Raw genomic sequence first — 9,749 nt, 5'->3', positions numbered from 1 at the left:
TTGTTTACTAATTCACACTTGTGAAAGTTGTTGAATAATTCCAAGTCAAGATTGCAAATAACTTTGTAATTTTTCGATCCGCAATAGAATCAATCTCTTATTCGAATTGAAGAATTAATGCATATTTTCACAAACCGTAAATAACAGAAAAATGATTAAAAACTATCTAGAAGACCATAAGCTTTAACTATATACATTGAAACCGGAATTTTTGCATGAATTAAATGAAATAGAAAGCCTATATCATCGACACACATAGTCGTATTTAGAAAACTGCAATAATTACTTTTGAATCGTTTACGACTTTGACATTAAGAGTAAAATAAAAATATTTTGATATTGTTTTTAGAATTCATTATTTCGAAGTGTACGCATTATACAATCCTAAGGTTTCAATCACAAATTAAAAAAAACCGAAACACAGTTCCAACTACCAATATTACCATTTCTGAAACAGGAATGGCAGTTAAGGGCTATTTTCTCTTGGAAACATATTGCTATCTATATTCTATATTTCCTAATAAAAACCTGTGTTACTGCTGCTTGTCATCAGGCAGGAAAGTATCGAACCTGGAACTTCTGATTCAAATTTCATAGCCCTAATCACTAATTCACGTGTAAGCTTTTTATATAGAAAAGTGCAAAGATGAACAATTATTTTTGTGAGTAGAACAATTATTCCAAAAGATTATGGATTAGGAAATAGCTAGAGGATACTATTACTTCTGATTTACTCCAGGAACATTTCCTTTACTACAAGGATCAACACGTTTCCCTAAACTTGACAAATAGCCATAGGAATAAATATCGAAGATAGACCAAGGTGCAAAGTAAGGAAAACGAAAGTGCACGAAGCCAAACAGAGTACAATCAGCTAGTGAAAGTAATAAGTACGCTAAATTATTCTCAGTGCGTTCGTTACGACGGCTTTATCAATTAGTTGAGGAGAAGAGTTATCATAACAAGCCTCTTCAATGTACTAATTCACTATTTTCAGCTGGACTTGCATAATAAAATGAAATTAACTTAATTTCGTGTATCTCATTAGCTATTTTGGAAGATATGTTAATAGATGACCGTTTCCTTCAGTTTATCGTCCGGTCTATGTAAATTGTAAACGCCACTTATTTAAACCTGTGTGATCGATCTTGTTCTATGTCTTATTTATGACATCGAGTCCGCGAATCAGCGAAAGTGACCGGCCGCTCGCCCGCAAATGAAAGTGTATACATGATACATGCGAGTGTGCAGGTACAGAATCGTAGAGAGAAGAAGTGAGGAAGAGAGCGATCACGCGAGCGTTCAAACCAGAAACAGAAACATAATGACGACGCGGACTCGCCGTCAGTCGACGACCGAACGCAGCAGCGCCTGCAGAAGATTAATAGGTTACACCAATTCAGATTATTTACCAGCGGTTTGGATCACAACAACAGCGCATCAATAAATTAAAAAAAAGTTCAATCCCCATTGTTAGTTCATATTTTGTGATAATTAAGTGTTGTGATTTAAATGCAAATTTAAAATTGTATCAGTTATTATGGATTACCATCATAAGTATTACGCTGCATCAATGATGTGAGTAATGTGATTGATACTACTTTTATATTTTAGAACTTGTCATCCTGAATTGAATTTATTCTATATTTTTTAATACTTTTATGCTATCTGTCCTTTGATGTATTAGAGACATTTGAGATATTAGAGATAGTTATTCAGACTTGAAAACACTATGGTCAAAACACACCAATATATGTAACTCTACAGGGTATAAAATCAAAATTTATTGAAATAAATTCTAAATCCTACAACAATCCATGATTTGAAAATGGATTTAAGAAACTATATTGTAGGTAATTTTTTGAATTGATAACGAATTCAAAAATTAAACTTTTAATAGCTAAATAAAGAACAACAAATGTATACTATGAATGTTCACTCACAAAAAAAAACGTAAAATATATTGCGTATTGCGAAGATTATTTTTGAAGCATTTAATGAATAATTCATATAGAGATAATTTCTATTTGCCTTTCCGCGTTTAACTTTCAGAAGCGCTTTCACAAATAATTATTATATTTTAATAAACTCAAATTCGTTCTAACATAAAACTTGAATATATTAAAACCACATGAGTAAAATAAATACATATGCTATTAAAAATACATAAAATGATTCAACACGATATAGAGTTAATTATTCGTGTAACAATACAGTATAAACTATTAAATATATAGATCTTTATGAATAAGTTTATGAAGTATAGAAATAATAAAGATTTTGTAGGAAAAAACCGTATTTAATGACTACGTTTCGACATGGCTTCAGCCTATTTCACATACGGTTCATTATGTTTGCTTACGATTGTACAATATGTGAAGTAACTTTCAAAACAATTATAAATCTCAAGAACGATATATACGATATATAGTTCTAAAAATACATAATTAGACGAACAAATGACAATGATAATAGCGAATTCTGCAAAGTATAAAACAATTAATTTTTTTTTTAAATCAACGCCTATCTATTTCTTTTCAGATTATTCTGATTAACTGAGGCAAGCTAGAAATGGGACAGGAGAAGTCCGTTCCAGCACCAAAATACAACGAACGCTTTCCTGGACATCAATCACAAAACAACTCTGCTTCCGTCCAATACTCGCAAGTGATCAAGAGACCTGCATCATTCGCCAGCCATTCGCAAAACCAATTACCGACCCAACAGTGTCTGTCCTCCCGAAAACAAAAGAATACGTCTTCCATATTATCAAATCGGAAATCGACATCATCCATTGTCAGTTGTGCAACAGAGAGATCGACACAGACTAGCGCTTCATCGAGCTCAGAGAAATCGACTAAACAACAAACAAAATACCTCAACGAGCATCTATATATTAAATCTTATTTGGACATAGAAGAGGAGAAGACACGTAATAATAGGGTTTTGAGTGAGAAAAGCAGGTCCGGATTAAGAAATTACACACCGAAAATATTAACAGCATCTCCAGGAGGCGACGAAAAAGAGGTCGATGTATGGATATGACGAAAAAATCACGAATAAATGAAATAGTGCATAGGCATCTGGTGAAACAACTACTTGATCAAAAACTTAGTTAAATTAACAATAATATACCGTTTTATTGCTTTGTCTAATGAAGTTGGAGTGCATTACACATTAAAAATTCAACAAACCGATATTATGTTGTTGGATGTACGAACATCTGTGGATAACAGTTTATCGGCATTTTATCGTGGACATCGTAGCAGAAACAGAGAAAGAACATTCTTATATCTTAATTACAATAAGAAAGAATTACATAATCTCGAAGACAATACGGGAGATGTATAATTATAGAAAATATATTTGTTGAGAAACGATTGATGAAGCAAAAAATATTAACACACAATAAGAAGCGGAATATTTAATGCCAACGGTAAAATTTAATGTGTCGCGCTGATTTTAAAAAAACTTTTAGTAACGAACTGTTGTGATGATATATAGTGACAACTCCGGAATATATAAAGATAGTCAGTATTCTACGAGCTTGTGATTATTGTTAACGTTAAAACCGTTAAGGATTATAATAACGCATTCAGTGGTAAGTCTCATTTATTAAATCTTATTAAAATTCTATCCAAAATCCGCGATCATTCGCGAATGCATAACATTATTTACAACTCTTGAAAATATGCCCTCTATGTGTGTAATAATATTTATGCTCATTATAAAAAAGTAGAAAACAGTCAAATTTCAACTTTCATGTGCAGTTATTTGTATTTTAATGTCTGCATTCCAGATATATCGACCCTGAAACATTTCAAAACAATTTGTTCTAGACGTATTCATTGCTAAACCGTGTCGTAATTGATCTTTTGTTGTATTACACTGGAAAAGAATTTAATTCGTTTTGACGCCTGTTCTATAAATTATTCAAATGAAATAAAATGAAACCTCTACTAAAGTGCTTACTAAAAACTTTGCTAATATTTAATTATCTTATTGTTAGTTAACGCTAATTGTAAGTATATATATACAATTAGTTGTGGATGATCACGAAAGTCTAATAATTGTAAGATGGACTAACAGAATAGTACATAACCAGCAATAAATAGTTTTGATTGAAATGCAATTGTTTAGAAAGTGTTTAATTGCTAATTGTTTATTGCCTATTGTTAATTGTAAAAGTGTGTGATTCTATAATAATGGTGCTCAGCACAGTTTCGTATGCAATTTAAAAATAAAGCAATAAAAATTCAGTTTGGGAAAAAATGAAACGCATTTCGAATGAATTCAAGAAAATGTAAATTCTGTGACACCAATTGTACTCAAAAATAATTAATTAGCAGATTATTTAATCTTGCACAAATTTAACAAACATGTTAGTTATATTCGACAAATAGTTTACATATTACACATTATTCAAAAACGAACACTCGCCTATATTCCATACATAGAGTATTTTCTATATAAATCTAAATTTCATTGATATTTATAATTAAACCAATTTTAGGCCTATAATATTTTAGTATGTTCATTGAGACCAGACAGGCTACAAAGTTTCATTAGAATCACCAAAACAAAATTTTTTTTAACAATCAATTACCAAAAAACGTTTGATCGAATAGCTTAGCCAAAAACTAATCAGCGTGATTATCTAACCATATCTTTCAAACAATTTTTAAATTTTCAAAACAGATTCAGAATTTTTTAGTGTTTGGATGTAACGTATTGAAATGTTTCAAGCGACTTATTTTCGTAAATATATTATAAAATAATTCGCATTTCGAAAAACAAATTAAAATATTATTTAATGATCAAATAGAAGATATGACGATTTAAATTTAATAAATGTCAGTTCGAAATGCATATCACTGCATTTTCACACCTAACACGCCGTCGATAGATGAAGAGTCATAAAATGCCTTCGAGAGAATGTCTTCGCAGTTTCATAGAAATTAGTGATCGCGCTTTCATAATTTTTCTTGTCGATCCATCTTTATGTCGAATGCGTTTTCATCCTTCTAAGAGTCATCAATTTGACGCTTTATGGAGTTGACAATGAAAGAACGACCTACATTTGTATCGGCTTTAACTTTCATGATAATTTTCGAAAACGAGAAGGAAACAAATCATTCCAAACATATAAAACGAGAGAAACACATTTATAAGTTGAGTGACTTCTAAGCTCAAAATCACGGGGAAACCAATCTCACACGTCATTAACTCTCTCGATGCAATTTGAAATATGTAAATATATGCATCATATATAAACATATATCAACGTCGACTATCATCATATATATATATATATATATATATATATATATATATGTATATCTCGATGTTATTTCAATACAAAAAATGATGTTGATCGATTTGGCTTTCACTAACTTGAAACTATTATTAATGGAAAATTTTGAATTTATATTCATTATAAAATATGTGTAAATACAATTAGTTAAACATTTTCCACATTTGATTTTTTTACTTAAAATGTATAATTCATATTAATTATTTAAATGGTTTATATTGTAGAATAAATAAGAGCTAAACATGGCACCACCGTTTTTGGCAATGTTCAGTTCTCCTGTAACAACAATATTGGGTATTGTGCCGCTTTTTGCTATGGGTCTCACCTATTTCCGATATAATAGTGTGGATCCAGAATCTCATCCAATCGATGTTCAAAATGTAAGTATAATAAAATATTATATATATATATATATATATATATATATATATATATATATATATATATAAAGAATTATTTTACAGAATTAAAATTTAGATTTTTATATACAAATATATTACTTAATGAAGGCTTTATCAAAACACAAAAGAACTAAATACAATTGGAATACGTATATGTTGATATTGTAAGGTATATAAAGAAATCGTTTAAATCTTTTTCATATATTATCCAGTTCCCTTTCCCGATTCATCGATTATTAATTATGTCAAAAAAATCCTTTTCCTATAGAAGAATTCTCAGAGTTTGATTTCAGGCGACTTACCGCAATGAGTTGAAATATTATCGTAATATAAATTGAATCATTTTATCATGCGCATTTGATTCGAAAGAATGTTCGGTTTTATTAATTATTCATTTAATCGAATTTAAAAACCGTGGGACGTAAAACTGCCGTTAAGATAATCTATGAAGAGAAAACAGTGATGCAATCCCGTTATTATTTTTAAAAGAGTCTGGTTTGGAAAACTAATTAAATATTTCGAAAGATCAGACAAGCGTGGTTGATGTTATAATCGTGTTTACGCAATAACCATTAGATAAAGATAATGTACTGTAAAAAGTTACTTGAATGTGTACGGTTTACAAAAAAATACCGTACCGTTTTTATTCCAATAATGGAGAAAACTAAATTTAACGCTTGCATTAATATATTTAATTCGTACACGAGACAAAGTTAAGTATGAAATACTGTTTTACCAAATGGCAATGTTTATAGGTGCTGCCATACTACGACTTCGTAATTGTGGGTGGCGGTTCAGCGGGTGCCGTATTGGCGTCCAGGTTGTCGGAAATAGCAAACTGGACGGTGTTGCTGTTGGAAGCCGGCGGAGATGAAAACGAAATATCGGACGTGCCCGCTCTCGCCGGATACCTGCAGCTTTCCGATATGGATTGGCAGTACCAGACGATGCCGCCAGGAGATCGCGCCTACTGCCAGGCGATGGTAGGAGACAGGTGCAATTGGCCACGCGGTAAAGTATTAGGAGGTAAGCAATAATTTTAACTAATTCGTGCAATATCAACATCATAAACAATTCATTTTTACTTTAGTTAATTTTAAGAAGTATCAAAAAACATACGCTAACATCATCATAATCATTTATATTTTAATGAAGAAATTTTTACGCAGGTTCCAGCGTTTTAAATGCGATGGTATACGTGCGAGGAAATCGCAAAGATTACGATCTTTGGGAATCTCTAGGCAATCCGGGATGGTCATACGATAACGTGTTACACTACTTTTAAAATCAGAAGATAATCGCAATCCTTATCTAGTGAAAACGAAATACCACTCCGCCGGTGGATATCTCACAGTACAAGAATCCCCATGGCATTCGCCTCTAGCTTTGGCTTTCCTCAAAGCCGGCGAAGAATTAGGATACGAAAATCGAGATATCAACGGCGAAGAGCAAACGGGCTTTATGATGGCTCAGGGAACAATCAGACGGGGAAGTCGATGCAGCACGGCCAAAGCTTTTCTGAGGCCGGTCAGGTTACGAAGCAATCTACATGTGGCCATGCACTCGCAAGCGATGCGAATATTGTTCGACGCAAACAAACGTGCTACCGGCGTCGAATTTATGAGGAATAAAAAACGCCAAGTCGTAAAAGCCCGACGTGAGGTTATTTTATCCGCAGGCGCCATCAACAGTCCACAGTTGCTCATGCTGTCGGGGGTGGGTCCGGCCGAGCATCTGCAGGAACATTCGATCAACGTTCTCTCAGATTTAAAAGTCGGATATAACTTGCAAGATCATGTCGGATTAGGCGGACTGACGTTTATAGTCGATGCGCCGATTACATTCAAAAAAGCTCGATTTCAAACCGTTCCTGTAGCTATGGAATATGTAGTGAACGAACGCGGACCAATGACCACATTAGGAGGAATAGAAGGTTTGGCATTCGTACATTCAAAATACAATAACAGAAGCGAAAACTGGCCTGACATTCAATTCCATTTCGCGCCCAGTTCTGTAAATTCAGACAGTGGAGAACAAATTAGAAAAATTTTGGGTTTAAGAGATAGGGTATACAATACTATGTACAAGCCATTGGTTAATTCGGAAACGTGGACCATTTTGCCTTTGCTGTTGCGACCAAAGAGCACCGGATGGGTCAGATTAAAAAGTCGTAATCCTCTACACTATCCTGCAATAGAACCAAATTATTTTGCGCATCGTGAAGATATTCTCACCCTCATTGAAGGAATAAGAATAGCGCATGCGGTATCAAACTCGAGTGCTTTTCAAAAATATGGATCGAGGCCGAATTCATTAGCTATGCCAGATTGCAAACAACATGAATTTGATAGCGATGCATATTGGGAATGCTGCTTAAGACAATTTACATTCACCATATATCATCCTACAAGCACATGCAAAATGGGACCGCCGGACGATCCTGATGCCGTTGTCGATCCGAGACTGAGGGTTTACGGAGTTTTAGGCTTGAGAGTCATAGATGCCAGTATTATGCCCACAATAGTCAGTGGCAATCCGAATGCTCCCACGATAATGATAGCGGAAAAAGGAGCCGATATGATAAAAGAAGATTGGCTACAAAGATGATAAATAAATCTTTGAGTGCTTGTCGGACACAAATAGAAAAATATTATTATTATAATGAAATAGTGATATATAATGAATACAAACAATAATCTCATTTTTTTAAGAAAATTTATATGGAATTTTGACCTAACAAAATTCAATTCAAAGTTGACATCTTACTCTTCCGTAATTAATATATATTTTTATAATATTTTAAAATTTCTACTAAAAAATCATAATATTCTGTTTTTCGAATTGAATTTAACTTAAATTTAGTCAATGTAAATATGTATATATTTCCCAGTGAAGCAACATGTAATTCCACGTAAATTTGTTTTTATTTTAATAAAAAAGATAAAAAAAATGATGAACAAATAAATCAAATATTAGGTTTGAAATGTTTACCCATGTATATATATATATATATAATTTATTTAAATAATTTGATTAATTGCCTTCTTGTATTACTATCTATAAACTGTTTTCTTTATCTGTTTTCAAATACTATTAATTTTCGCATATGTAAAACAGTAAATTATTAATTATTTTGATTATCTGACAACCAAATGTTAAATATTAAATTTATTTATGTATGTGTTTAGATTTTTTGTTCATGGTTCAGGTTTTGTTTATTTCAGAGTAGAACAATGTACAATAAATATATGATTCAGACTTCGGTTACTAATTATACATAATCTTCAGAAGAATCAAAAATAAATTGGATTGCTATCTTATTTGTAACAAATCTAATAACCCCACTAAATATTGAATACTTAAAGTTTGCAGATAGTTTGAGAGAGAGTACTTATATAAAACAAAACATTATATTCAATAGAAAGCTTTTCAGCAACCGAGCACATAGAGTTAATGATGTTCAGACAGTACATCTATAACAAAAATAAATGTATATATATATATATATATATATATATATATATATATATATATATATATGCACTTTAAGTAGCATTTGGAAGATTTCATTATAATGACTAAAAGCTTGGAGAAAATTCTTGTAAAATATCGGGCAAATTTTAAATGAACATAAAGCAAAAAAAATAAGCATTCATCAACATTACGTGTTTTAATAATTTATGTAATAGCTTTAAATAAATGAAATGCAAAAAATTGATAGAATAAAGTATAACTTTAAATCATACTTAATCGAAATTATAGAAAATATGCCGGTGGCTAATGAATGAATTAGTTTCCCTGCATCTTAACCACACCAAGCAACCTCCTCCAAATTCGTCAAAGAACTGTAAGACAGACAGAAATTTTAAGTCTTACAATATAATAGATTATTTTACTTGAAAATGACTTTTTTTGATGACTGAATTTTCACTTCCATCATCACTCAAAGTTCTATGGAAACTAATTCAAAAATAGAAGATTAAGATTTCAATAAACTCTTGCAAAAATCTTGTAAAAGGTATCATAATAAAAGT

At 31.6% G+C, this 9,749-nt stretch overlaps 1 protein-coding gene and 1 pseudogene across 1 annotated transcript in view; one reads left to right on the top strand and one right to left on the bottom strand.

The window, feature by feature from the left end:
* The window catches only part of LOC113370773 (flotillin-2), a 72,487-nt gene that overhangs the window by 30,590 nt on the left and 32,148 nt on the right, over nucleotides 1-9,749 (bottom strand). The window lies entirely within an intron of this gene.
* On the top strand, nucleotides 5,578-8,322 carry LOC113369996 (annotated as a pseudogene).

The sequence above is a fragment of the Ctenocephalides felis genome, unplaced genomic scaffold (genome assembly GCF_003426905.1).
Source record: "Ctenocephalides felis isolate EL2017-DRISC unplaced genomic scaffold, ASM342690v1 CF-g0.4_SCAFFOLD_01492, whole genome shotgun sequence".
In the NCBI taxonomy this organism is placed as follows: domain Eukaryota; kingdom Metazoa; phylum Arthropoda; class Insecta; order Siphonaptera; family Pulicidae; genus Ctenocephalides; species Ctenocephalides felis.
The sequence above is the reverse complement of the archived record's forward strand: the minus strand, read 5'-3'. Positions and strand labels throughout refer to the sequence as shown.